This window comes from Globicephala melas, chromosome 15 (assembly GCF_963455315.2).
Source record: "Globicephala melas chromosome 15, mGloMel1.2, whole genome shotgun sequence".
Taxonomy (NCBI): Eukaryota; Metazoa; Chordata; class Mammalia; order Artiodactyla; family Delphinidae; genus Globicephala; species Globicephala melas.
In genome coordinates this window covers 59,296,814-59,324,302 of record NC_083328.1, presented here as the reverse complement: position 1 = coordinate 59,324,302, position 27,489 = coordinate 59,296,814, and the positions used below count along the sequence as shown (strand labels likewise).

At 39.7% G+C, this 27,489-nt stretch overlaps 1 protein-coding gene across 1 annotated transcript in view; it reads right to left on the bottom strand.

Annotated features, from left to right (window-relative positions):
- The window catches only part of CSNK2A1 (casein kinase 2 alpha 1), a 54,555-nt gene extending 28,177 nt beyond the window's left edge, over positions 1 to 26,378 (bottom strand). Inside the window, 1 exon segment of the mRNA XM_030830990.2 lies at positions 26,245 to 26,378. The gene's annotated coding sequence lies outside the window, so the exon portion shown is untranslated.
- Positions 26,379 to 27,489: the final 1,111 nt, after the last annotated feature.

The following is a 27,489-nucleotide window of genomic DNA, read 5'->3' as shown; positions in this document are numbered from 1 at the left end:
TAAATGGCCAGAACACAATAAAATAATTCAGATACTTACTAAAAAGTGGACCAAAACTGTCTTTAAAATTATTTCCAAATATTTATTTCTTTGGTTTTATAAAACCACCTGGGTGATAATAACCTAATGTATCTTTACCTAATACCGATTAATTATAAACACACACACACACCCAAACAAGCAAAAAACCAGAAAGCAGACACTTTTATTGTAACTTTTCTTCTTCCCAAAGAAACAAGGTCATTTGTGCTTTAGGATTGCTGGCTTTTTTGGTGACTATTATCACTGCACTAACAACAGCAAAAGACGCTAGGGAGGCGGGTAAAGGTGTGTGTATGTGCGCAAACAGCCAAAATGGTATAGACAACAGCATTAAACCAGCAGAAATACTGTCCCAGGAATTTATGAATTTTAATGATACTAAACTCTTAAATTCTTACCTTCTTCTCTGAAACAGTATCTTTCTCTTCAGTCTCTATATTCCTTTATAGGTATTTTATTCTTTCTGTTGATATTCTGTAAGACACCCTGGGTCTCAAAGCTCTTCCCCAATGAACTTAAGAAGTTTGTAAAATCAGCACAAATTGAATAAATGGGATTAGATGCAATATGCAATGTGATGAAGCAAGCAGTGGAGTCCTGGGTTCAAATCCCTATTTGGCTACAGGACCTCTACTGGGGTTCTTCCAGCTTTGATTCATCACTTATAAAACCTGCCTAATTGCACTTGCAGACTGAAGGGAAGCTCAAGCGAGATGATCTTCCAGAAAGGGCTCAAAAACACCGAACACATGTAAATTATTATTAAATGATTACTATGCCATTGCTCCTTAGTGAAAACTAATAAGCAGAAGCCTAACCTTAAAAAGGCTGTGGTTTTTTCTCCTAGTTTTCTTCAAAGTACAGAAATTATAGGAGCTGTGGTTAACTCCCAGCCTCTGAGGGCCAACTCATGGGTGGACATGCCATTACAAAATGAGACCTCACTTCTCCGTGGAAATCATCTGACTCACACGGAAAATATTCCCCAACTCCCATTTATTAGCCCATGTATCAATCACACTCTTATGACCCAGTCTTCTGCTCTCATAAGGCCTTGGCATTCTCTGAGAAGCGTAGAGCAAGGCTATTCACTGATGAAACTCTGAGATTCTCAAGTACTTGTTTGACTGGCCCTTGCAGCTTTGTGCCTCATCAACTGGGACCTAATTTATGAACTGGTGAATTTGATTCTCCACTGGGAGGACAACGAGCTATTTTTGCAGTAACCCAAAGAGGTGCTTCACTTTACTGTCATGCATACCAAACAATCTGCTTAGAGTAAGAGAGTCATTCACATGAATTCCAAATAGTTGGCTTTCATTAATTATGCGGGGAGAAGAAAACAGGGGTGGGGGATGGTGGGGTGTGTGTTCTTAAACTATAGCTTAGCAACTTCAGATAAATAAAATGGTGCAGGGAGGGATGAGGGAGGGTGATGGAATGGGGTAAAGAGGGGATGTGAAAAGATAGAAAAAAGAGGGCTTCCCTGGTGGCGCAGTGGTTGAGAGTCCGCCTGCCGATGCAGGGGACACAGGTTCGTGCCCCGGTCCGGGAAGATCCCACATGCCGCGGAGCGGCTGGGCCTGTGAGCCATGGCCGCTGAGCCTGCGCGTCAGGAGCCTGTGCTCTGCAACGGGAGAGGCCACAACAGTGAGAGGCCCGCGTACCGCAAAAAAAAAAAGATAGAAAAAAGAAGATAAACATTATTCTATTCAGAAATACTACTTCACTTGTACTGCTGTAAATGTGTATGTATATTCACATGCAGCCTAATAGGAAGGAAATACAGGGACAAGCCTAAATCTCTCAACCACAGATTTGGTTCTTTCAGACATTCCTTCCTTTGTTCATCCCTTAAATATATGAGCATCTACTATCAAAAAGTATTATGCTAGGCTTTGGGAATACAATAATGAGCAAGGCAGAACAGTGAGACCAATGTGCGTTTAAGATTTTATCTGCAGATTAAGGATAATGGAAATTCATTGAAGAATTTTAAGCAGAAAAGTGACCCATATGTACATTTTGAACAAGTTTACTCTGGCTGGGTGTGAGACAGGCAAGAGAGAATATTTTCAGGGAAACAGAAAGCTATCAACAGTAGCCTATGTAAGACAGATGATAAAGGCCTGACCTATGGTGGTAGCAATGGAGATAAGTGAACTAATATGACGAACAAAATTTATGGTGTAAAATCAATAGCTCTGGGTGGACTGGATAATGGGGTAAGGAGTGGAAGTGACTTTTAGATTTCTGGCTAGAGAGACTGTTGATGCCATTCATGGAGACAGAAAACATTCTGGAAGAGCTCACAAGTCAGGTTTTGAACATAAGGTTAAAATGGCTCTTTGACATATTAAAAAGGGTACTGAATCGGCAATCAGGTATTACAAGTCTGGAGCTAAAAGAGTTTTTCAGCTTTAAATACCTGCCCCCCACACCTCTCCTCCAGAATTCTATGTGGCAGGCATTTCTTTTCCTAATCTACAGATAAGAAAACAGCCAAAGTAAATTCAGTAGCTTTAGCAAGAATATCCAGTAGAGATGGAGCTGGGATTCAAAGCCAAAATGGCTGGCCCTTAAGGTTCATGTCTTTTCATTCCTATCGAACTGAACTTATCACTTTCTACATCATACCTTAATTTCCTTATTAGACCCTTAGCTCCTTGAAGTCAAGATCCATTATCTAATTAATCTTTTGATTTTACAGTACCCAGCTGAAGTGTCTGCATTTTATATGATGTCCAGTAAATATTATTTATCAATCAAATCAATGTTGGTTTATTTTCAAAAAAATGAAATAAAAATGAAGTTGCCTCCAAAAGGCAGAGTACCCCTAAACACTTCAGGTCATCTGGTACATAGCTAGGAAAACTAAAAGACTAACTCAAGAGTTCTTGAGTAATTTTCTCTTCACTCCCTGCCCCACCAATATAGCTTCTTCTATTAAATAACAGGGCCACAGTTAAGATTGGTATTTTTCTCCCACAACAATTAGAATTAAAAGAATACTGAAGAAACTCTAGTTTAGCAATTTTTATAATGGCTTATCTGAAAGTTGGGAAAAGTGCTTGAGTCCTGAGTATCCTGAAGGTCAATTCTCCTATCTACCATTCACAATAGAAGTATACCTTAAAAAAATATAACTTACAGAAAAAGTATTACCATTTATTTATTTATTTATTTGCGGCACGCGGGCCTCTTCCGTTGCGGAGCACAGGCTCCGGACGCGCAGGCTCAGCGGCCAGGGCTCACGGGCCCAGCTGCTCCACGGCATGTGGGATCTTCCCGGACCGGGGCACGAACCCGTGTCCCCTGCATCGGCAGGCAGACTCTCAACCACTGCGCCACCAGAGAAGCCCTAATTTCCATTTTAAATGACCTTACTTAGTTCCTACTGTCCTCATGTATTGCATAAAAGGAGATGTAACTTTCATGGCTAATAATTTCAGATCACTAATTCTATTTTAAAAGCCCTCAGACTGACTCTGAAGTCATGGCTAAGTTTTGTTTGCTCAATGCTTAGCCTAATAAAAGCCAATTAATCAACTATGAAAAATTATCTTGTCAACAAAATTTTCCCTACTAAAGTCAGACCACAACCAAAGCCAATTATTAATACATGGCTCTGCTTGACCTATACTTTAATAAAATGCAAGGAAAAGAAAACTTCACTAAATCATCAGGCTAAAATATGTACTGTGAAAGTAATAAGTTTATTGACATAAATGTAGCAGAACTAATTAATTTCAATAAAAACTCCTTTTGTCCTCTTCAGTCAGTCTCTCCCTCTAATCTCTTCTACTCCATGTGATTTCTGTTTTTCAATCTGGCAACTAAAAAAGAAGATCAGAGGCTTAGTGAATGGACCAATATCAGAAAATGCACAAGTCTAATCAGTCATTTGTACTAATGTAGTTTTATAGATCAATTTTCTAGTATTAGAACTAGAAAAGATTATTCTGGAACTCTAAATTTAAAATATTTTCAAATTGTGAAACAGTTTTATTATGTCTTTTAACCCTAATATTTATTAGGGTCTCCATCTTAAGAAAAAAAAAGTTCCCCCTCCCATCCCTAGATCAACCATAGTTAATGAACAAGAGCTCATACTCATCCAGGCAGGACAAAGAGTTCTACAGTAAAGAATGCGGAATGTGCTTATATTGCACTGACTGCGTGATTTAGGACCACTTGTTTAGAGGAAAAGCAGTTGTATGAGGAAAAACACCTTTGAAGCACTGCAGCAGAGAATGAACTCTTCTTAGCAATAAGGCAGCAAAAACTGGTAAGAGGATTTGTGGAACAAACTATGTATATGTTTTTGCCTTGTGGTAGAAGCAAAGACAAACATTTAGTCATACAAACTTGTCCTTTCCCCTTTCAAAGTGGCACTGTTTAGAAGGTCAAATGAACACAAAAAAAGCATAAATAGTTAATACTATCTGAATTACTTGTTTCAAATGTCCATAGTTGCCCTTAATTTCCAATTATCTCCTCCTTTCAAAATCAAGAGCAGAATGTTCATTCATTAAGCATTTATCTAATACTTGTTATGTACCAGGAAACATGCTTGATTGCCAGGAAGGGATACCTTCTCTAGGCCCTGGAGAATAAAGAGAAAGTAATTCTGCCCTCCAACAAAGAAAACAGACTATTAAAATCTCTGATCAGTGCTTGAAAGAATTAAGTCAGGGTGCTCTGCAGGAACTGAAGGGAACTTAAGTCACCCACCAACCCATTATCATCCATTCAATAAATATTTATGGAGTACTTCAATGTTTGGGGAAAGGCAGTTAGGGAAGAAATAACATCTACGCTCAGTTTTGAAGGGTGCACAGGAATTATTCAGACGAGAAACACCAATACAACAAATTGTAAAGCACAATTCTTTAAGTTAGGAATTTTAAAGACCTATAACTTTGTATCCCCAAATGACCAAAAGCTGGCACACCCTGTTATCCTCTATAAGAAGCACATCAGATCAACAACCTTTTAATATCTACGGTGGAAAACACTAGTGCATTCTACTCAACTGTTACTATATGTGGCCCTCTCCCCCTGAAACAATGATTAATTCACAACCACTGCACTTTAGATCTCATTCTCTTCCTTTCTCCACTCCTCTAACAAATCAGTTCTACTGCAGAGGTCACAAAGCAAAATGCCTAGAAAGGACAAGTAGCTAGAGTTTGTAGACAATCCTTGAAAGTGTGACTGCTTCTCAGTTTTCAAAGTGAAGATTTCTGCAGGTAACTTTCCTGTCTTCAGTAATGGCAGGCTAGGTTATTTAGGTCAACTCTCCTAGTGAGAACCAAAGAGAATGGATTAAACACACACACACACACACACACACACACACACACACACACACACACACACACACACACACACACACACACACACACACACACACACACACACACACACACACACACATCTCTCTCTCTTACATTCTTAAATAAGATCGACAAGCATATAGCCAAAAGTGAAGAGAAAATGAGAGCCCAGAGAAGTAAGCAAGCAAGGAAGCCCAAAGCGTCTTTGTTGATCCCTGAAAATTAGAATTTTGTTCTGACAGAAACCAAAGCCCAGGGCTCTCACAAGGTGAGGAGTCCCTCCTCATAATAAATAAATTGAAGGTAAGAAAGAAGAGAGGGAGGGAGGATAAAGACGAGGCCCTCATCGTAATAAGCTGAGACTTGAGAGTTACAATCTTAGGGTGGGAGTGAAAAGGGAGTAGAAGATCCAGGGAAGAATTATAGCCCTATAGAGGGAATGTCTGATCTGAAGCTTGTTTTAAGGTGGTCCCTGGACCAGTAATGTCCACAGATACCTGACATGAACAAGCTTGCTGTGGGCTTCAAATGAATCCTACAAATAATTTTTCATATACAATATCCAACTTGTAATCAAAGACAACTAGGTGTTGAAGACTCCAATAGTTAGACTGGCAGAAAAAGAACAGACAACAGAAAAAAACCCACAGAGACTTAACAACTATGTTGACTATGCTTACAGAAATAAGTTTCAGAATATCTGCAGGGAACAGGATACTTAAAAAGTAACAGCAGATTTCAAAACATGGAAGAACAAAACAGAACTTTCAGAAATAAGTAACTGAAATGGACTGATTTAACAGTAGATTCAGGGAACTCTCTGGTGGTCCAGCGGTTAGGACTCCATGCTCTTGATGTGGAGGGCGCTGGTTCAAACCCTGGTCAGGGAACTAAGATCCCACAAGCTGCGTGGTGGGGCCAAAAAAAAAAAAGTAGATTCAAAAGGATGAAGAGAAAACTAAGGAACTGGAAAACAGGCTAGAAATTATCCACAGTGTAGCAGAAAGGTCAAAACTATGAAAAAATGAGAGAAGAATAATACTGTGAAGTGGTCTGATATACTTTTAATTGGAACTAGAAGAAAAGGAGAAAATGGGACAGGGCAGAGGCAATAGTTGAAGAGGTTAAGTTGAGAAAGTCCCAGAAGCAATTAGACACAATCACATTCCAGAAGCCAACAAATACCAAACAAGATCAATAAAAAGAAATCACAACTAATCATGCAATAAAACAGAAGAAAAACTGAAGATAAAGAGAAATTTGAAAAGCAAGCAGAGAAGACAGACTGCATTCAAAGAAGCAACATTAGAACAGTTTTCTCCAAAAGCAACAATGAAGCCAAGACAGTTTAATACCTATAGTGTGCTGAGGGAAAAACCCGCCACATTAAAATTCTACATCCACGGGCTTTCCTGGTGGCGCAGTGGTTGAGAGTCCGCCTGCCGATTCAGGCGACGCGGGTTCGTGCCCCGGTCCGGGAGGATACCACATGCCATGCAGCGGCTGGGCCCGTGAGCCATGGCCGCTGAGCCTGCGCGTCCGGAGCCTGTACTTCGCAATGGGAGAGGCCACAACAGCAAGAGGCCTGCGTACCGCAAAAAAAAAAAAAAAAAAAAAAAAAAATTCTACATCCAGTAAATATCTCTAAAGAAAGAAAATAAGGAACAATAACCCCATTTGGAAGGTTTGACTTGAAAGAGAAAATGAAGAGCAAAATTTATGGAAAAGTTCAAAAAAACATCTTTGATAAGTTATGGCTCCAAGTTACAATATTTACGATGGTATCTTACTGATAGAACAAAAATACCATGTATTTCCAAACTAGAAAGATTGGCGGTGGGGGGGAATGGAATAAGAAGAATCCAAAAAAAGGTAAGAAAAAAGAAGAAAAAAACCCAGAACACAAGAAACAGAGAAAAAGTTACACAAATATGACTAATTATATTAAATATAAATGAAATAAATCATTCTGGTAAAAGACAAAAGACTGTCAGACTGGATTAAAAAAGAAATCCAAATGAACCAGAATAACCAAACCAGTCTTGAAAAAGAAAAATAAAGCTAAAGGAATCATATGATCTAATTTTAAGTTATTTATTGCAAAGCTTACAGTTTTTAAAACTGTGTCATTAGCAAAGGGATAAAACATAAATCAATAGAGCAGAATGAGGTATAGAAATAGACCCACACAAATATGGCCAAATGATTTTTGACAAAGGTGGAAAAGCAGTTCAAAGAAGAAAGGATAATCTTTTCTGTAAATAGTCTTGGGAAACTTGGACATCCATATACAAAATCACGACCTTCAATCTAAACCTCACACCTTATTAAAAAAACAACTCATAATGGATTGTGGATCTAAATGTAAAATGATCAAACCTTTATAAGAAAATCTTGTGATTTGAGATTAGGCAGAGTTCTTTACATGACACCAAAAGCACAATCCATAAAAGTAAAACCTGAAAAATTGGACCTCATCAACACTAAAACATTTCTGCTCTGTAAAAGACACTGTGAACAGAATGAAAAAAATGCCACAGATAGAATATATTTGCAAATCACATACCTGATAAAGGACTTGCATGTATGAAATACAAAGAACTCAACAATAAGAAAACACTCCAATTAAAAAACAAGCAAAAGGGGGCTTCCCTGGTGGCGCAGTGGTTGAGAGTCCGCCTGCCGATGCAGGGGACACGGGTTTGTGCCCCGGTCCGGGAAGATCCCACATGCCGCGGAGCGGCTACGCCCATGAGCCATGGCTGCTGAGCCTGTGCTCCGCAACGGGAGAAGCCACAACAGTGAGAGGCCCACGTACCGCCAAACAAACAAACAAACAAACAAAAAACCAGCAAAAGATCTGAACAGACACTTCACAAAAGATCAAATTAAAATGAGATCCACTACAGAGTTATTAAAGTGGCTTAAAAAAAATTGACGACACCAAAAGCTGGTGAGGATGTAACAGAAACTAATTCGGAGCAACAGAAACTAATTCATTCTTGATGAAAACGCAACATAGTATGGCAATCTTGGAAAAATTTGTCCACTGATTATAAAGCTAAATAAACACCATGTAACTCAGCATTCCCACTCCTAGGGATTTACTCAAGTGAACTGAAAATCTATGTTCACACAAAAACCTGTATGCAAATGTTGACAGCAGCTTTATTCATAATCGCAAAAAAACGGAAACAACCAAGATGTCCAACAGGTGAATGGATAAATAAATGGTGGTATAATCATACAATGGGAAACAAACTATTGATTTGTACAACAACATGGATGAATCTTAAATATATTTTGTTAAGGAGCCAGATCCAAAAAGCTAGATATTGTGTGTTTCCATTTATATGACATACTGAAAAAGGCAGAACTATGAAGACAGAACATGAGTGATTGACACATGGAAATACAACTGTTCTGTTTAATACTGCAAAGGTGGATTTATTACTCTAAGTATTGTTAGAACCCATAGAACTGTGCACCACGAACAGCAGACATTTCTGGATGCAAATTCCTAGCTCTGTCCACTAAGAGCACCTAGAAGTAGTGTCAATGAGTAGCAACAAGAATAACTAGTGTCCAAATATTGGTTTCTCAATACCTTTATCCAATAAAAGGAAGGAGGGCTCTTTAGAGAAATGGCTGATTCTAGGATCGAGGCAGGGAAAATATAAGATAGCCTGGCAAATCTTGTAGTCAAAGGGACATGGGAGCCAACCTGAAAGAGTTCCAAGTGCAAAAGCTTGAACAATTTGAATAAAATATAATGACAGTATTAGATAGTAACCCCAAAGAATAAAATAAACATCCATGAGTCCACACTATATAAATAAGTGATTTAATAAATTAAAAAAATCTTCCTTACACAAGAATTCAACTTACACATGTAGAAAGAAAAAAAGAAATAGAAAATTACCATTAGATCAGCACAGTAATTGCCACAGGCAAGATCCACTGACTGATGCTAAAATTGGTTAGTAAAATTTTTAAGAGAACAGGATATTTGCATAGCCTCTAAGTATCTCCTCCAGGATACTCACTAACTACTATGATGGTTTTAACATATGTCCACAAATTATTTGATATGCCTCCCTCGAGGAGGTGGAGCTTAATGTTCCTTCTCTTGAAGGTAGGTTGGACTTAGAAAAGCCCTTCCAATGAATAAGTATGGAAAGGGAGAAATAGCAACTCTACAGTGCAGAAACCTGGTAGACACTATCTAAACATCACTAAAGATAGGTTATGTTAATATCATATACCCTAAATACGTAATGAGAAGAGCACATCACCTCTGTGGCATTCTCAAAAAGCCATAACCATAATCTAATCATGATTAGAGATCAGAAAAAGATTAGAACCTAAATTGAAGGACATTCTACAAATCTCACCAGTCTTCTCCAAAACTGTCAAAGTTTTGAAAATCAAGGAAAGACTGAGAAACTGTCACAGACTAGAGGAGACAAAACAACTAAATGTAATTTGGTATCTTGGACTGGATCCTGGAACAGAAAAAGGACATAACTGGTAAAATCCAAATAAAGTCCACAGTTTAGTTAATAGTACTGTATCAGTGTTAATTTCTAAGTTTTAATAAAGTGTCATGGTTATGTGATACGTTAACATTAGGGGAAGCTGGGTGAAGGGTATATGAGGATTCTATCTTTGCAGCTCTTCTGTAAATCTGAAATTATTTCAAATTAAAAGTTAAATGTGAACAATACTAGGTACTAGAGAGATCTTACATTGCTAGTAGGAATGCAAAATAGTATAACAAAGCCCTTCTGGAAACAGTTTGGCAATTTCTTAGGAAGTTAAAAATTTTCACGTAACCCAGAAGCCCCACTCACTATGTTCATAAAAGCCTATACATGTAGATTTACAGCAGCTTTGTTCATAATCACCAAAGAATCTTATATGGATAAGCAAACTGTGGTCCATCCATACAATGGAATTCTACTCAACAATGAAAAGGAACTAACCACTGATACACACAGCTCTGATGAATCTCAAAAGCAATACTGAGTGAAAGAACCCAGTTTCAAAATATTATATATTGCTTGATTCCATTTATATAACATTTGTGAAAAGATAAAACTATAGTAACTGAGAACAGAACAGAATAGAACAAAATTTGCCAGAGAATAGGGGTGGGAGGCTGGGTAATATGAGGGAGGTGATAATAACTGTCCTGTCCCCTTGTTGTGATGGTGGTTACTTGACTCTCTGTGTGTCAAAATTTATAGAACTGTACACACAAAAAGGAATCAATTTTACTGTATACCGATTTAAAAAATAAAATTAAAAAAAGGGGAAAATCCTATCATATGCTGTATCCTAAAACATAGGATAACATGAAGAACATATCTGAAATACTTAGAGGAAAAAGACTTAGGAAAACTGATACAAGAGGAAATGAAAATCCTGAATATTTAGCCATTTCCATTTCAATCAGTATTGTAACTGGCTATCAGTTTTCAACCTCCATTCTATCCTAATGTCTTCCTACTGCACAGCTTAGTATTTCCATAACACTTTGTAAAAAGTTTAAAACTTTTAAAAATGTTAAGCAAATGAGTACTGAACATGCTCCCTCCGCCTTTTCTGTGCCATTATACTTTATGCCCTCCACAATACAGCTTGCTAGGGGAAATCCTACTCACCCTTCAAGAATCAGCAACTTTTACGTCCACAATGAAGCCTTCCACAACTCTCCAAAATGAACCAAAATACTTCCTCTATGGTGCCAAAGCACCCCTATATACTCATTACATTATCACATGTGTTTTGTTTACATACTTCTCACTCATTAAACTATCAATTCAAGGACCTGAACCATGGTTTATTTCTCTTGGTATATACCCTGTGTTTATCACAGTGCCTAAGCATGTTGATATATTCCATAAATGTTTGATGAACTTATATTAAGACAGTAATAGACAATATTTTGGCAAAAATCAAATTTCCTTGCATACGGACCTGCTCCTGTTCAGAACTGAGAAAAGCAGTTTGGCTGTACAGGTATAATGGATATTTGATGTGCAGCCAATTTTAAAGATGCTCTTTGGTCTTGCATGTAAATTTTATCACATAACAGTCATACTATCACTTCCCAATGAGATGTGAAGCCAGTCAGTATGTGTGAGAGATGTTTCTTTGGAACCACAAGTTTTATAAGGCCATGCATTTTACCCAGGTGATGAACACAGTGCCGTACAATCCTTGATAGAGCTACAGAAACAGTTCAGTACTCTATAACTGAAAAATGTGAACCTTGCATTTAAAAGAACAGGAACACTGGAGCCACTAGGACCAAATATGACCTTGGATCTGTCATTTAACCTATCTGATTACAGTGAGGAAACTGCAGAATATAAGGTGTAATATCCTCTCCCTCTCCCTCCTTTACTATCATGGAGATAGGTTACCCAGGAGATACTCCCTGCAGGTGATCAATAAACAATAATTAATAGGGTGGGTTGTCCTAGACTTGCCAACAACAAATAGGCTGGAACAGAGGGCAGCAAACATTTTCCAGCTTCCAATTCTAAAGAAATGTGAACGCCTATGCCTATACTACTCCTTGGGATTTATATTTATCACTTTTAAACCTAACAAGTCTAAGACCTAGGTAATACCTTTCCCATTTTACATAAGGTGAATCTGAGCAATTTTTACAGTGTCACAATGAGGTGGTGATTTTAAAATATTCTGTCTAGATTCACAGCCTATTCGTTCTGCTTTATAGCAAACATATATGTCCTATTTGGCTCACACAGTATTTTTTCTTCCAATTTTTAAAACAGATAAAATCCACACAACATCACATCCATCATTTTAAAGTGTACAATTCAGTGGTTTTTAGTATGTTTGTAGCATGCAACCATCACTACCATATGATTCCAGAACATTACCTTCACCTCCAAAGAAAATGAATATCCCATAGCAGTCACTCCTAATACCCCCTCACCTCTTAAGAACCACTAATCTGCTTTCTGTCTCTATAGATTTGCCTATCCTGGACACTTCATAAAAACAGAATCACACAATATGTATCCTTGTGTATCTGGCTTCTTTCATTTAGCATGTTTTCAAGGTTCATCCATGACATAGCTTTACAGTAGTTCATTCCTTTTTATGGTTGAATCCACTGTAAGGATATACCACATTTTGTTCATCCATTCATCAGTTGATGGACATTTGTTTCCACTTTATGGCCATTATGAATAATGCTGCTATGAACATTCTTGTGCAAGTTTTCCACAGTGTTTTTAAAAAGTGAATCAGATATTAAGTTCAATTATTTGTTAAAGATTTTCATAATAAATATTTCTAAGTGTGACTTGGTTGCCAACATTAAAAAACAAATCAACCTTCAGTTTCTCTTAAGAAGGAAGGAGAAAGATCTGTCTTTCTGGTAACAATGATTCTGCATTCCTGCACTGACAAAATCACTTGGATCTGCTAACGGTGATTATCCAACAATGGGCTCTAAAACCAACCTACTGGAAGATGCCACAGGTAAACCTGGACAACTCTATACATTTATCTTACTGGCTCGACTCCTGCAGGTATTTCAGTTAGCAATCCCTGCTCTATACTAAATATATAAATTTATAAATATATAAGTAAATTAAAAGTGATATATTTTAAAAAGGTAACTGGGGAAAAATATGGGCAAAGAAGACATTCAGCATTATCAGATGCAACAGCAAAAGCCGGTTTAAGCTCTCAACTTAACACCATTTGCTCCTTGATTTAGTTTTCATTACTAGTCCAGTTAGAACTTAACAAAAAACACCTTGGAGTACTTTGCAGTATGTTTTTTGCCAATTAAGAAATACAGACCTAACCACAGATTTACAGAAAATTTCTAATGACCAAGACCCCTCCTCTGTACTCCAACAGCACACTTTGCTTACCTTTTCCATCTAGCAGTGTCACTGTACTGTTTACACATCTGTTGCCCGAGCTAAACAAAGCTCCAAAAGTAGAGAATAGTGCCTTTGTATCCTGAGGAATCTACCACAGAAGCTGACATAGAATACCGTTCAGAAATATTTGTTGAAAGAATACTGTGACACCTGAGGAACAAAAACAAAGTAGGAGGTATAACTCTCCCAGACCTCAGACAATACTACAAAGCTACAGTAATCAAAACAGTGTCCTATCGGTATAAAAACAGACACACAGATCAGTGGAAGAGAACAGAGAGCCCAGAAATAAATCCACAGACCTACAGTCAATTAATCTTTGACAAAGGAGGCAAGAATATAAAATGGGAAAAAGACAGTCTCTTCAGCAAGTGGTGCTGGGAAAGTTGGACAGCTGCAATGTAAACCACTGAAGTTAGAACACACCCTCACACCATACACAAAAATAAACTCAAAATGGCTTAAAGACTAAGACATGACACCATAAAACTCCTAGAAGAGAGCATGGGCAAAACCCTCTGACATAAGTCATACCAATGTTTTCTTAGGTCAGTCTCCTAAGGCAACAGAAATAAAAACAAAAATAAACAAATGGGATCTAATCAAACTTACAAGCTTTTACACAGCAAAGGAAACCATAAACAAACAAACAAACAACAACAATGAAAAGACACCTTACAGTCTAGGAGAAAATATCTGCAAATGATGCAACCGACAAGGGCTTAATTTCTAAAATATACAAACAGCTCATATAACTCAATAACAAAAAACAACCGAAAAATGGGCAGAAGACCTTAACAGACATTTCTCCAAAGACGACATACAGATGGCCAGGAGGCACATGAAAAGATGCTCAAAATCACTATTAGAGAAATGTAAATCAAAACTACAATGAGGTACCATCTCACATCAGTCAGAATGGCCATCGTTAAAAAGTCTACAAATAACAAATGCTAGAGAGGGTGTGGAGAAAAGGGAACCCTCCTACACTGTTGGTAGGAATGTAAGGTGGTACACCCACTATGGAGAACAGTATGAAGGTTCCTCAGAAAACTAAAAATAGAATGATCTAGCAGTCCCACTCCTGGGCATATACCGAGACAAAATTATAATTCAAAAAGATACATGCATCCCTATGTTCACAGCAGCACGATTCACAATAGCCAAAACATGGAAACAACCTAAATGTCCATTGACAGATGAATGAATAAAGAAGATGTGGTACATATATACAACGAAATACTACTCAGCCATAAAAAAATGACAAAATAATGCCATTTGCAGCAACATGGATGCAACTAGAGTGCAGTTATCATAGTAAGTGCAGTAAGTCAGAGAGAGGAAAGACAAATACCATATGTTATCACTTATATGTGGCATCTAAAATATGGTGCAAATGAACCTACCTACAAAACAGAAACAGACTCACAGACATAGAGATCAGACTTGTGGTTGCCAGGGGGGAGAGGGAGAGGAATGGACTGGGAATTTGGGGTTGGTAGACACAACCTATTCACTTAGAATGGATAAACAACAAGGTCCTACTGTATAGCACAGGCAACTATATCCAATCTCCTGGGATAAACCATAATGGAAAAGAATATCTGAAAAATAATGTATGTATGTGTATAACTGAGTCACTTTGCTGTACAGCAGAGATTGGCACAGCGTTGTAAATCAACTACACTTCAATTAAAAAAAAGAATACTGTGACAAATAAGTCATGCAAGTGTTACTGTATTAAAAATAATAAAAAGGGGAAACTGTTATTTGGACCATACAAATTATTTCAAAATGGAGTATATCAATGGGATCAGAGGTCCATTAACTCCCTAAAGTATATACAAAGTAGCGTTGTGCAGGTACATTTTTTTGAAGAAAAGATCAGAGCTTTCATTACAGGCTCAGAGAAATCTGTAAACCCCAGGAAAATTAAGAATTGCTGAATTAGACAAAAGGAAAGGTACATTTTTCACACTGCAAAATATCAATTTTAAAAGGTTAACTTGATGGGAATTCCTTGGCGGTCCAGTGGTTAGGACTCCGTGCTTCCACTGCAGGGGGCACGGGTTCGATCCCTGGTCAGGGAACTAAGATCACTCAAGGCAAGCAGCAAAAAAAAAAAAAAAAAAAAAAAAAAGGTTAACTCAATAATTTACATAAATACTAAACAATTAAATTTCTCGAGTTACGCATATCCCATTTTTTCCTGAAGGAAGAGAGGAAGACAATGTATCTTAGGCTTCAATTTATATTCCAGCATGAGACCCATGCTTGATGAATGATTAACAAAATGTCAGCTTCAGAAAAGATACAGTGGCATTCAGAGTCAGGTGAGGACACCAGTTTTACACAAGGGAACTTCAGTTTTGCCTTCCATTACTGCTTAAAAAAATAAGAAATTGAATTTCTTTACAAGTGTCCAAACTTTAATCGTTTAGTCTTTCACTTTAAAGTATATCCCGAGGGCTTCTCTGGTGGCGCAGTGGTTAAGAGTCCGCCTGCCAATGCAGGGGACATGGGTTCGAGCCCTGGTCTGGGAAGATCCCACATGCCGCGGAGCAACCAAGCCCGTGAGCCACAACTACTGAGCCTGCGCTCTAGAGCCTGCGAGCCACAACAACTGAAGCCCACGTGCTGCAACTGCTGAAGCCCGTGTGCCTAGAGCCCGTGCTCCACAACAAGAGAAGCCACCACAGTGAGAAGCCTGTGCACCGCAACAAAGAGTAGCCCCCGCTCGCCGCAACTAGGGAAAGCCCACGCACAGCAGTGAAGACCCAACACAGTCAAAAATAAATAAACTTATTAAAATAAATAAATAAATAAATAAAGTATATCCCCTGAAATATACATGGAAAGAGAACTGCTTGAGGGTCAGAGACTTTAAAATGGTTTTTTCTAAACGTAAAGCCAAGACTACTTTAAGATTGGAATCCCCTAGAGTCTTAAAACTGTTAAGATACTCAATTACTGAACTTTCTGAATTAGGGCTTACAGCTTTTAAAAAGTCAAAACACAAAGAGAAAATATTTATATGGCAGACTTGGATAAAGGATCAAGACCTTTGGACCTAAGATCATTGGCTTGGAGGCCCTGTACCCTGCACAAATGGCCAGAAGGCTGAGGGGACCAGAATCTCAGCACTTCTGTAACTCTCCCTGATATAGTCCATTGGCTGGAAAATTCTGATTTAATTAACCTAAAGAGATCGTAAGCTCAATAGTCAAAATCCATGCAAGTAGGCTGAGAAAACTATCATTATTTCATAGCTCCCTTTTACTTCAAGAGATAAGCAATCACCTTTTGCAGTTTTCAAGTATAGTTCACTAATATACTACCATTCCTTCTGGGAGATCATCTATTTGGAGGTCATTGGCACAAGAAAACAAAAAACAACCTAAACCTCCTAACCCTATAGCTTGAAATAAATCAAAAGAAAATAGATTAGTGGGGAAAATGAATGTAAGATTAAATGAAGCTATCTTTTTTCCTCTACTTTATCAAACTAACGCCATATAAATAGTTTTTTTTTAATTGGGGAAAAATACACAGGCCAAAAAGGTTAACAATTAGCTCCTTGACAGTTCCCCATACCCAATCCAACCCTCAAATCCCAAGACTCCAAGTGCACATTGAATAAGCAAGAAAACTACCTGTTCAAAGCCAACAGTATAAGTTTTTTCGGGCCCTGTTAAGGGTCTGAATTCAGAATATAAATATTCACAATAACACCCGATAACTTCATGAAGTTATCAAGTTACTGCTTGCATAACCCTGCAGGATTTTCAAGATGTTATAATCTTAATATATCACTGGGCCTTATTTTTATTCCCATCTGCAAAACTTACAGGCTTCTTGCTTTAAAGACAATACACTCAAGCATTTCCATAAAACAAACCAGCAAGTACGGAATCACAAAAAAACATTAGCATTTGGGCCTTCTGTGTGAATTTCATTTCTCCACCTTTAAGCCAGAAAAGGAATCAAAGTGTCAGTGTTACATAAATAACATAGCAACAGTGGGAGGTCTTCCAGTGAAGGGAAGAATTATAAGAAAACCTAAGCATGGTAAAGAATATGAAAAAAATTATATATAAATAAATATTATATTATATATATATATCTGAATCACTTTACTGTACACCTGAAACACTGTAAATCAACTACACTTCAATAAACACAAAAAACAAAAAAACCCAAGCAGTTTGATTTGAATTAACAGTTATATCTCAAACACTTGACATTAGTTTGAAGTACAGTAGTCTCCAATAATACAAAATATAATAAACGATGGGCAAAGAAGCTATCATCTGTGTATCTTTTTACCAGGCAACACGAGCGAAATAAAGTCACAATCTGAAACTTTATTCCACTGGCCACAACCCTCTGGAAAAAAAAAGATTCATTTGCGACCTAGAGCAATCTAAAGTAGAATCCATCTATGTATGTAATAACTATCATTTGAATGCCTCTTATAAACCAGATATGGTATGAGATGTAGATTCTCTTTTTAGAAATAAACATAGATTCAGAGGTTAAATAACCTGCCAAAAGTCACAAGGATACTAAGTGGCAGAGGCCAGATTTGAACTCAAGTCAAATGTTAGGTTTCAAAGACTAAATAGGTTATTTTCACTAATTCAACACTATTTCCCCAATTCTGCACACTGATTCAACAACAGCTTACCTTTGTAACATGACAAGGAAATGGATTGCTTTAAATCTGGAGGCAAGGTGAGGCGTGAGGGATATGAGTTTCAACAATCTGGAGTCTTCATTATTCTCCTATCTGAATGGGCTGGCCACCAGGTCACAGTGGTATACAAAATCACGTTTGAAAAGATGAAAGAACAACTCCCAAGGCAGATGGCTATTTGTATTCATTCTATAGAGTCATAAATACAGAGTACTGTAAAGTACTGATAAAGACAGGTTCCTGCTCTGCCTAAGCAGTATATGTATGATTTAAGAATACAGAGCAAAGAAAGCAAGTTAGTGGATTACCTGAGAGAGCAAGACACAGAGAACATGTTAATGCACGAAAAAGTTCTCCTTCAAACACACAATACAAAAGTTAATTCCCAAACTGTGATCAAAGAACCACTGGGAATAAGGCCTCTGATCCCAGGTTCACAAGTCTATAGGTGAGCAAAGCTTGAACTTCCCCCAAGTCTGCGATGGGAAGATTCACTTCTCTCTCTAGAAGCAAGAGAACCCTAGATTCACCAAGACTAGATAACCACTTTGGCAATGCACACTGAAGGTGAGTAACTGAGGCAATCTACACTGGGCATGAGTTACATACTGACCCACCCCTAAGCTGCAGCAATTCAGTACCTCACCCACCCAGCAGGCCACACCAGAAACAGAAGTACAGGTCAAAAGGCCTCACTGAAAAATAAGAACTCCTGGCAGCAAAAAATGAAAATAGAGTAAAGCGTAGCAGCACTGGCAATGAACACACTGTCTTCACTGACAGGGAAAGGAAAGGCACCTGGCATTTTATAAATTATCTCCTTTAATCCTCAGAGTTACCCTGAGATAACATTAGCTGGCACTTTAGCTATTAATCCTCACAAGAATATTCTGAGGTAAGTACTGACCCCCATTTTACAGATGAAGAAACAGAAGGCTAATAAATAAGTTGTGCCGGGCTTCCCTGGTGGCGCAGTGGCTGAGAGTCCGCCTGCCGATGCAGGGGACACGGGTTCGTGCCCCGGTCCGGGAAGATCCTGCATGCTACGGCTGGGCCCGTGAGCCATGGCTGCTGAGCCTGCGCGTCCGGAGCCTGTGCTCCACAACAGGAGAGGCCACAACAGGGAGAGGCCAGCGTACCGCAAAAAAAAAAAAAAAAAAAAAAAAAAAGTTGTGCCCAAGGTAGTTGTTATCCTAACTGCAGAGATGACAAAATCCAGGCTTAAGAGTAAGTTAAATAACCTTGGTTACTTAACCCAAACTTGGTCTATCTCACTCCAAAGCTGGAGCTCTTTCCAACTATCCTGCTGCCTCCTTCCCCCAGTCCTCCCAGTAATCTGTTAAAGAATTCCATTCAGAATGAGGAATTCTCAATCCACTGCCCACCAAATTTCTGCAGCTGTTTCAGAAACTATACCTAAGATACAAAGCCAAAGGCGTTTTCATAAGAAAACACTCCAGAAAGCTACTAAGTTATGGAATGATGCATTATTACAAAATGTCACTGGACAAATTTACAATGTCTGGGATAATTTAGCCTCAGCACAGCACCTACCTGAAATGTAGCAAGAACTCAGGGCTTGTTGAAAGAGTAACATTGTTTAAAACTGGTTATAAATTCAATAAAGCCAAATGGCTAGTTTGTACTTTCTGATATGACATGATTAAATTTTTAGGAAAATAATTTACACATTCATTTTTAACAAGGTTGCTTTCTTAAAAATTATATAATATTAATGAGCTAGCTAAATTGAGAAATGCCCATTAGTGCATTAGTCATAACTTCAGAAAAATTTCAAGTGTTCACTTTCCCAAGCAGATTAAAATGTTTCAGCTAATAAAAACCTGTCAGAAAATCCACAAGACCAGAAAGTATGGAAAGAAAAAAGTGGCCAATATAAAGGCATTTAAGATGTGACACATAAAATTATAAAACATTATTCTAAGTGTACCCTGGTATTTAACCCTAAAACCCTCACTTCAGATGACACATATTTTCTATGCAAGAAAACACTATCATCATTAATGTAAAAAAAGCTTGCCCACGACAGTAACCATTACTAAGAACACTTCTTATGTCTAAGGCTGAAAGACACAGAATTTGTAGAAACCAGTGAAATCTCACTCCTAGTATAATACTGTTAATTCTTTCACCTTAAACTTTTAAAAAGACTCAGTCTTTGGGCTTCCCTGGTGGCGCAGTGGTTGAGAGTCCGCCTGCCGATGCAGGGGACATGGGTTTGTGCCCTGGTCCGGGAAGATCCCATATGCCGTGGAGTGGCTGGGCCCGTGAGCCATGGCCACTGAGCCTGTGCGTCAGGAGCCTGTGCTCCGCAACGGGAGAAGCCACAACAGTGAGAGGCCCGAGTACCGCAAAAAAAAAAAAAAAAGACTCAGTCTTTGATTTCTATAGTGTAAAGGAAAAAAAGTTTGGTCAACAAATTGGTCAGCTGCAATCTACCCTGGATCATACCAAATATTTAAGAAAAACTACCAGTTGTCTATAACCCAATGTAAATATTTGTTACAATGACAAATGACAGCAGTTCCTTTTCTTAATAATCCTAGAGGAATTTCTTCATTTGAAAAGCTAGCTGGCCTAGATTTCTCTCTAATAAGAAACAACTAAATGATATAGTACTCTTTCGAAATTATCCATCTTAGGAGTTCAAAGAAATTTAGGTGTATGAACACACTAACACCCTTGTGAAACAAACTTGGCCCAAGTCACCCAATGAATTGTGATAGACCAAGGATCAAATCCAGTTTCTCATTTTAAACCAAGTATCACAAGCATTACCTTAAAACACTAAGTCCTTACCTAATCCAATGCCAAATCATATCATTCTCAGTTTCTGAACTTGTATAAATTGTACTGTAATATTTATGTAAAAGCTGTCATACAGTTGTCAAAACAATTATCATAAATGTTATAACAGTGAACATCTTTTGGGCATTTAACTGTGTTAGGTACTATGCTAAATGTATTACGTGCATTATCTCAACTAATCTTCACAATGACCCTCATGAGGAAACTGAGGCACAGAGAGATAAGCTACAGTAAAATCTAAAAAAAGGACAAGGCAGGGGTACACAGGGAATATAGTTTAAAAGCCATGAATCCCCATTGCCTGGACCAGGATTCTAGGCCAGCTGTAGGGCTGAGATACTTGGTTTAGTCACTTAACCTTCATGTGGCCCAATTTCTTTTACTCTAAACCTAAAAGTCAAACAGATAATCACAAAAGTCCTTCGTACCCTGAAATGCTCTAATTCTGTAATCATGCTTCTATTCAGGTAACTAACTCAAAGAGAAACTGCCTTATTTCCTCCATCCTCTGAAGTTCCCTTCACTCAAGTTGAGAGTCCACATTTTATGAATCTAATCAATAACATACAGATAAACAACAAAAAAGCCTTTCTTAAAAACTAGAACTCTATTCTGCAATTATGATCCCCAAAGTTTATTCTTTTTTTTTAAACTGTATTGGCTTTTTTAGAAATTGAAGTATAGTTGATTTACAATATTGTAATAGTTTCAGGGGTACAGCAAAGTGATTTAGTTATACACCCAAATCTTATTAACCTCAAATGACAATGACAGGGAGAAAAGACCTTACAACAACTTTGGGTTGGGGTGGGAGGTATGAAAGACCAGACAGACTACTGTATATAGTAGTGGTTATCCATTCATAAAAAATAATCACTCATTTCCATCTCTTCTAAAAAACAGGAATTAAGTCTATAAAGGGTTGTCAAATAAACTCAATGCCTTATTCAGCCGATAAAAATGAATGAAGGAATTATCCAAGACGTTTATTATAGGCATGGAAGAATTATCAATTTATAGAAATTCTACCAGAATGACCTAGAGCTCTAGAATCTACGCTTTACTGAGCTGGTCATTTAGCCCCTTCAAATTGCATCTAATGACAGTAACAGGATGCTTAAACATCTAGGGAAGAGGCCTAGGTTCCACTCAACACCATTATTCTGTGAAGTCTTCCAGAACCAAATCACTACAGAATAATCTTTGCTGCCTTTTTTCTCTAGAAAATAATCCCCCAAAGATTCTTAAATAAAATCAGCAAAACCCCTCTAATTAGTTTTCTTTTTCTTAAAATTTTTAAATTTTCTAATTGGTTTTCTATTGTTGCTGTAACAAACTACCACAAACATAAAACAGCACAATTTATTATCTTACAGTTTCTATAGGCTAGAAGTGAGGTAGGCTTGGCTGGATCCTCTACTTATGGTCCTGCAAGGCCAAAAATCAAGGTGTCCATAGGGCTGTGTTCCTTTGTGGAAATTCCGGGGTGGAGAATCTGCTTTCAAGCTCATTCAGATTGTTGGCTGAATGTGGTTCCTTGCGGATGTACGGCTGAGATTCCCATTTCCTTGCCGGCTGTCAGCTGGGGCTGCCAGCACTCCTTCTTGTGCTTTCCACGTGGTCCCCTCCAGTAATGGCAGGGTGAGACCCTCTCCTGCTTCAAATCTAACTCCAGTTGGATAAAGTTCTCTGCTTTCATGTGCATAGACTGGACCTACCCAGAAAATCCAGGATAATATTCCTATCTTAGGATCCTTAAACCACAGTTACATCTGCAAAGTCCCTTTTGCCACAAAACAGTAACAAATTCAGATTCCAGAGGTTAGGGCACATATATCTTTGGGGGATCATTCTACCTAACACAGTCCACCCTATGGGCTCCAACGACTCATATCTCTCCCAAATGCAAATATATCCATTCTATCCTAAGGTCTCATTCCATTAAAGTCCAACTCAAAGTCCAAAAATCTCATCTAAAGCTCATCAATTCAAAACTCCCAAATCTCACCATCTAAATCAAATGTGGATGAAGCTCTGGTTGTAATACATTAAGTGCAACCCCTGGAGCACAATTCCTAGGGAAAAAAAAAAAAGTTATCTGTTCCCAACATACGACGGTGAGACCAGCATAAGGCAACTTATAGACATTCTAGTTCAAACAGGAAAAATATAAAAGAAAGTAGGGAAAATATAAGAAAAAGCAGATCCATCGGTCCAAAGCAGTTTCAAAATGTGGGCAAACTCCATTCCATTTCAAAGCCAGGGTAAACTCTTCTGCAGCCTTCGACTCCACCTCTTCGGGCTCTTGGTTCCACCCTCTGAGTCATTCTTCTTTTTTAATGAAAAGGAGCACATTCACATCTAAGTAGTTTTTTTTACCAGACTGCTTCCTACCAGTATAACTGGGGGTGGGGGTTGGGGGGGTGGGTTGAGAGCTCTCTTTAATTTACTACTTTGTGTTTTTCAATCCAAGCTGGCACTGTTTTTGCTAGTATAAAACGCTCAAGAACCTAGTGGGCTTCACATGAATTTCACATGAGCTCACTGAGACTCACACCCCACAAATAAACCAGACTGTACCTTCAATACTTTGCTTGGAAATCTCAGCTAAATATCCAAGTTCATCACTTATAAGTATTCTTTTCCACCTGACCACAGGACACAATTCTAAGCTTATTTGCCACTATGTAACAAAGATCCTCTTTCCTCCAGTTTCCAATGCACACCTCACTTCCACCTCAGCCCTCACTACTTCTACTAATGATCTGTTCTAGGTCTTTTCTATTATGCTCCTCAAAAATTTGCTGGCCTCTTCTACTGCCGCTTTCACATTTTTAGGTAACAGTACCCCACTCTTGGTACCAAAATCTACACTAGTGTTCTATCGCTGCCATAACAAAACCACAAACGTAGTGGCTTTAAAACAATAGAAATTTATTGTCTCACAGTTTCTGTAGTTCAGAAGTTGGGTGGGCTTGGCTAGGTCTTCTGCTTAGGGTCTCACAAGGCCAAAATCAAGGTGTTATCCTTGCGGGAAACTGGGGAAGAATCCACTTTCAAGCTCATTCAGGTTGTTGGCCAAATTCAGTTCCTCGTGGTTGTAGGACTGAGGTCTCCATTTCCTTGCTGGCTGTCAGCCGGGGCTGGTCTTTGCTACTAGAGGCTCCCCGCATTCCTTCTCATGCTTTCCATGTGGCCCCCTCTAGCAACAGCAAATGGAGTCCCTCTCATGATTCGATTCTGATTTCCCCTTCTGCCCCATCTCTCTCGACTCCCAGCTGGAGAAAGTTCTCTGCTTTTAAGGGCTCATGTGATTAGATTGGGCCTACCCACTAAATCCAGGATGATCTTCCTATTTTAAGATATTTAACTACATCTGCAAAGTCCCTTTTACCAAGTAACATATTTACAGATTCTGGGAATTAGAGTTTGGACATCTTGGGGGTGGTGGTGGTGGTCATTCTGCCTACTACAAACCCAAATCCTATGTCAAGTTTTAAACTTAGTTACCAAAGAAAACTTCTCCTTTCTCCAAAAGAGTATGTGAAGTAAAGCTATATGTTCAGAGACAGAGACAATGGTAAAATCAAGGACTCTCACCCTGGAAGAGTGTGGCTAAGCAATAGAACCAAAAATACACTGTAAAAAAGAAGCTACTTGTTTCATCCCCAAACAGCCAGGCAATTAAACCATTAGGTAGAAAATAACCTATTGCTCCCCCTTAAATGTGTGCTCCTCTTCTCTACTGTATTCCATATAACAGGATATAACTAGGCATGTTTGGTTTTTGCATTTAAACAAAAGTTACCCCAGGGTGACCTAATTTTGTAATCAGCTGATAAACCAATCTAAGCAAACTTCAAATATTTTCATTCTTTCTTCAAGTCATACACCCACCCCCAATAGCAAATGAAAGGCAAGTATTTCAAAGTCACAGAAGGATACAACTACCCAGGTAAAACTGCTGGTGAACTTTTAAAAACGACACGAGGCAGAACTAGTATTGGTCCTGGTCTTTCAGCTCAAGGTCCACCAAGCCAGTTAAGCCAACTGACTTAACAACAAAAGAAAAACACCTCAACAACTACAAATATAATTTTCTGAAGCCTTGCCTATTGTCAGATTATTGACCATAAACTTTACCTAGACTGAAGGAACCCCATATATACCAGCTAGTCCCTTTAATAAAAGTGACAGGTAAGGTCTATGGAGCACTTACTACCTACCGGGCACTGTGGTAAGCACTTGACACAAATTATCTTATTTGCTCCTCACCATAAACTTACCGTCTAGGAAATATTATCACCCCCATTTTACAGATAGGAAAACTGAGGTTTACAGAAGTTAGGTCACACAGCTAAATAACAGTGGCACTTATATTTGATAATCCAGATATTTACTGCCACTTCTTAGATGGAATGGGGTCTTCCAACTCCTAGAAAAATCTTCCCTTTCTAGCTTTCTTTTCATTTCCTCTCCTCACACCCACTTCTCAATAGAATTTAGAAGCTGAAAGGTAATCAGGTCTTCCTCAATTAATTTGCTACCTCCTTTCCAGAACTCTTTCCTTCCCACAATAGCAATAGCCAAGAAGCAACTTCTCCTGACCCTTTCTTCCCAAAAACAAACTACATAAGCTCCACCCATCACCTGCCAAGGTTAGAAATGTTCCAACGCTGCAAAAATATAAACCACCGAAAAACAAAAACAAAAGTCCTACTCTTCAAAGGTCACAAACTAACATGCACACTCTTAGCCAACCTTTCATTCTACATACCTCTCCTCTTCCATCCAGGCTCCCAACTAACCCTTAACTCCAACTCCACCCGTTCTGCCCCACTTCATGGTCCCTTCCCCTTTATCCTCAGCGACCTCGCCCCGGGTCCCCTTCACCTTGCACCCCAGGGTGCAGGTGGGAAGCCCAATTTCGCCTAGAGGGACCTTAGAAGGCCCCCACTACAGCTGCTCTGCTCCGCGGGAGGGTCCACCCCAGCCTACACTGCGGGCACCACTCCCCTAGGCACCCTCCCCCAGCATCCCCCCCCGACGGCCCCACCCCTCCAGCTCGCTTCCCCCTCTGCCGACCTCCTCCTCCAACTTGCCCCCTAGTCCCCGCCCCAGCCCAGCCCTCTCCCCCGCAACAAGCTGGACTCTCGAGAGCCAGTTCCCACCCTCCTATCAGCCTCTGCCCCCAAGCCTCACTCCCCGCCCTGGGGGTTAGCCCAGGGCCTCCCCGATGGGCTGCAGGAGCCTCGGCTAGTGTGTGTGTGGTGGGGGGGCAGGGGAAGGCGAAGGGCCGCTCGGGAGTCTGCTGGAAGCGTTAGAGGCGGCCGCGCCCCGCTGCCCCATCCTGGGCCCACCCGCAGCCCCCAACGACCTCGCCTGATGGCTCCCACGGTACCTGTGGTGGAAGCTGCAGCGGCGGCGGCCGCTCTCCCCACTCTTCACACAGACAATATGGCGGCGGCGGAGCAGGAGACACACGGCTCGGCCGCCAGCCGCAGGGACCAGAGCGAGGCTGCAGCCGCCTCTGCCGGAAGCGGAAACCCCTCTCCGACCGGGAGGCGGGGCGGGACCGCTTCCGACTCCTCCCCCAGCGGAATCTCGCAGAGTGCGGTGCCATGCTGGGATGTGTCATTGTATCCCTAGGAGTTCAGTTCCGGACTGGGGCGCAAAATGGAACAAGTTCTCAACGTAAAGCATAATAAGGAGACTTGCAGTAATTAAGCGCATTTTATTTCAGTACCTGTACGAACTTACGAGAGAGAGAACACGAACCTCCCACTAAGTGTATAATTGGTTTGACCCAAGGTAAGATGGCGGTCCCTAGGTTTCCCGCACTTCACCCAGCTGGCGAGTTCTACCAGTCGGCAAGCCGGCCCGCCTTATTTGGAAAGAAGCATGCGCGACCTTCAGAGCTGGAGAGCGAAGCGTTTTGGGAGTTGAAGTCTGCTGCTCAGGCCCCTCGTCTAGGGTTGGGGTTCCAGCAGCACGTTTTTTTCTGCTCAGACTAAGAGTTCCGGAACAAGTGAACGAAAGTTGGACCCCGGGAGTGGTGTGGCGCAGCAGTCGAGGAAGTGACGGTACTAGCCCTCTAGAGACTGAGACCCAATTCATGCCTCTTACAGGAGCACTTTGCAGAGCTGCCCATCTAGAATAAACTGTTTTCCCCTTTCGATCTGCCTCCCTCCACCCCGCTTGCCTGGGCAACGGCTCCAGGGCAGCTATAGGGAAGTTTCTGTCTTGCAAAACTGATCATGACGTCCTCTTGGTTAAAACCTCCCAAGTCTTTCCTTTGTGCACCAAAGATAGCCCAAGCTCTTCTCTTGACATCCAAGTTCCTGCATAATTTGGACACTTCCTTCGCCCCCAAGCCGCCTCTTCTGCCCCTCTCATTTCAGTTTCATGATGCTCCCACCCACTAAAACTGCAGACTATTCTTGGAACTTGTCAGCCTCCCTCTCTTTGCACTGGCAGTTACATCTGTTACTGTCACCTCCTGGACTGGCTAACTTCTGTATGTCCATCGGGCTAATCCTTTCCTCTCGGGATCTTCCGTACCTTTAGTTCCCTCAGACCTAGGCACCATCCCTCAGCAACCTGACTGGTCCCTAGCCTGCCTGTTCCATCAGACTGTGAGCCCCCA